This window comes from Xenopus laevis, chromosome 8L (assembly GCF_017654675.1).
Source record: "Xenopus laevis strain J_2021 chromosome 8L, Xenopus_laevis_v10.1, whole genome shotgun sequence".
In the NCBI taxonomy this organism is placed as follows: domain Eukaryota; kingdom Metazoa; phylum Chordata; class Amphibia; order Anura; family Pipidae; genus Xenopus; species Xenopus laevis.
In genome coordinates, this window is record NC_054385.1 from 111,537,528 (window position 1) to 111,541,052 (window position 3,525).

Sequence of the window (3,525 nt, forward strand, 5' to 3'; positions counted from 1 at the left end):
GCGATGTCTCAGGGCCAAGAGGAAGCGAGTTATTCGCAAAGGCTTCTGACACACTTGATCGCAGCCAAAAGGCCGAGAAGCGATAACCCGAAAGGCGCGCGCGCAGACGGGCCCAAAGCCAGGCTAGACATGCCTCCATGGGAAGAGGGAGGGCTGGGCCCTGCAGGCAGCACACCTCCGGCCCAAGCCCACACCACATCCAGGCAACACCACATCCAGTCGGCCCGGCCCCGGGGGCTCCCAGCCCCAGGCCCTCTCTGGCTCAGGCCCTGTTTCGGACCTTCATCGGCCTCGCCGGCCTCAGGCCCGCACACTCCCAGCACCTTCCCGACTGCCCCGGCACACCCTATTTGCATAGCCCCGCCTCTTTGTGACGGCCACAACCAGCTCGTTCATGCAATCACCTCGTTCCTGCAACAACTCACAGCTGAACACAGCCGGGATCACAAGGCAACAAGACAACAACTACCACATAAATGCCTGCCTGCCTGCCTGCCTGCCTGCCTGCCTGCCATGCTGCATTGTGCACCACCGTCGGCTTCCTCCTTGCTCCACGGCTCTCTGTCTCCTGCACTGCTTGTCCTCCCAAACTTTGCTTGCTGGGCTTTTCATTTCCCCGCAGCTCGTTTGCTGCTTCTTTTTCTGCTTTTTCAAACTTAGTAAGAGAAGTGCACCGGTCCTGGAGGTACTGCAATACCAGGTCGATGTGTGGAGTGGACAGAGCAAGCTCTTCTTCCATCTCCCTGTTCCAAAAATCCATTTAATATATAGTCCCCAGATAGGGGACGTATCGGATAGTAAACTGATAAGAACAGATTTTTTTTTTTTTCATTTTTTTATTAAAACAATTTAAAAAAAAAAGACAAAATCTCAAAAACAAGAAATATTGCAATTCATTTGTACAAATTTTTAAGAAATCCAATATCTCCATTTTTTAAATTTCCACACATCTTCAGCATCATTGCCAAGTCTTTTCCTATCACACAGTACATAAAGAAACAGTCTACTCCGAATCAAGGCTATACATCCTGCCTCATCAACATTTGTATTTTTAAAGACACCCATATTTCTTGTGTCCCATAACGCTTCTTCACACAACTTACAATCAGCTATAACAATCTTGCTTTCATTTGATCTTTCCCTGAAATTCCATACAACATCATTTTGTACGATAAATATTCAATTGCTGTTATTCCTTTAATCAAATTGCCCATTTTGTTCCAAATGTTCTTTGCATAAAAACATTCCCATAGTACATGAGAAATATTTTCATCTTCGCAACATCCCTCTCTTGGACATCTTTGACTATTTACTAACCTCCTCCTTCTCTGGAACATTCTTGTTGGTAAACAATTGTGCACATACATCCAGGAAAGATCCTTTTGTCTGTTTACTAAAGAACTATCATTAACATTCTTCCACACATCTTTGCATTCAGACTCCATCAAGCCACCCACCACTATCATCTCTTTTTTAGCATTAATTAATTTTTGAACTCTTTTCTTTTCACACCACATTTCAACAGTTACATTTTCTAAACTATATGTTTTGATAAACTTTTCCAATTTTACATAGAACCAAGGCACAGAAAAACACCAAGGTTTTTTAAGGTCAATCAAAATGAACCCAAATTTCCTTAGTACATTACCAGCGGCATATCGTATAATATACCCTGTCAAATTGTATGTGTGTAAAATTTAGTAAGACAAACAAACATATTTCATAAGCAAAAAACATTCAACATTCACCATCCCCTTACAAATCATTATTCTCCCCTCAATTGATAATGATCTTAAAGACCAAAACTCAAATTTTTTATTAATTTTCTCACTAACTTTCTTCCAACTTTCACTTCCTCTCAAATCTTCATCAAAAATCACACCTAACACTTCAATCCTGCCACTACACACAGGCCATCCACACAACTCCACCTCCTTCCATTCCCCAAAACATTTACACACACTTTTCTCCACATTCAGTCTAAAACCACTCACCGTACAAAACCATCCAATCAGTAATTTAGCTCTTCTCAAACTCCCAATAGATTTACATACCATCGTTAGATCGTCCATATATCCCAACACTCTTACATCTCTTCCATTACTACCAGGTACTTCTATTCCCCTTAGAACTTTGTCTTTTTTTATTATACACAATAAAGGCTCTATTGCACATATAAACAAAACTGGAGAAAGGGGGCACCCCTGTCTTACACCAGATCTTATTTCTACTTTATCTGTTAAAAAACCATTTACTTGAATTTTACTCACAATATTAGTGTACAAGGTTTTAATCCACTTAATCATTCGTTCTGGAACCCCCATTCTTTCCAGTACTTTAAACATAAAAAAGTGACTAACCCGATCGTATGCCTTCTCAAAATCAACTGCTACCACTGCTACAGTCTGTTTCCTTTCCTTAGCATACCATAACACATCCCTCAAACAAACAAGACTTTCATTAATTTGACGACCAGGCACCGCACAAAACTGTTCCTCACTCACCATTTTCTCCACCACTTCACTCATCCGATTTGCAATCAATTTCGCAATAATTTTTATAGTCAACATTCAATAAAGATATCGGACGCCAATTTTTAAGATTCTTTTTATCACCCTTTTTGTATAATAGTACAACCACACTTTCACTCATACTTTTCGTAATACCTCTTTACATAACTCAAAAATAGTCTCCTCTATCAAGTCCCAAAAGATCCAATAGAATTCAACTGGAAGACCATCACATCCAGCCACTTTTCCACCTTTCATATTTTTAACACATCTCTCAATCTCCTCCTTACGTAAATCATCCGCTAAACTTCTTGCATCATCATCACACAACTGCTTGTCCATTTCACCCAAAACATCATCCAATAAACTTTCTTCTCTTTTCCCTTCCATATACAAACACTCATAGAAATTCTTCACTGTTCCCAAAATCTCATTCTTACCATCAACTTCATTACTCTCCTTATACACTCATCATTTCAGTCTTTTTCCCAAAAGCCTTTTTAAAGAAAAAACTAGTGCATTTCTCATCACACTCTTTTACATTTACTCTTGCTAAAGCTATAATGGCTTTACCCCTCACTTCCATATATTTCCTCTTGGCTTCCTCAATTTCATTTATAACATTCACACCTACATCTCTTAACTCCCCCAAATATTCCAACCTTTTCTGCCATTTCTCAAACTCCATTCTTCTCAATTTTGCTTTTTCACAACTTTTTTTTTAAAAAAATCTCCATTTTTTAAACCAACTTCTATACTCTTCTTTTATCTCCGTTTCATCCAATAGTGAAATGTTTAATTTCCACACACCTCTCCCATACTCTTTCACCATTAACACACATACTACATACCAAGCAACCATGGTCAGAAAAAGGCAGTCTTTTTTAACTTCAAAATTCAAAATCTCGAAGGATTTAGCGGTAAAACAAAAATCAATTCTTGATCTAATATCCCCTTTATCACAAAAATAGGTAAACTGGTTTTCTTGATTACCCGAAATAGCATAAACATCCTG

The 3,525-nt window shown here is 39.3% G+C and overlaps 1 pseudogene; it reads right to left on the minus strand.

The window, feature by feature from the left end:
- Positions 1-663: 663 nt before the first annotated feature.
- LOC121397423 lies at positions 664-866 on the minus strand (annotated as a pseudogene).
- Between the last annotated feature and the right edge of the window lie 2,659 nt (positions 867-3,525).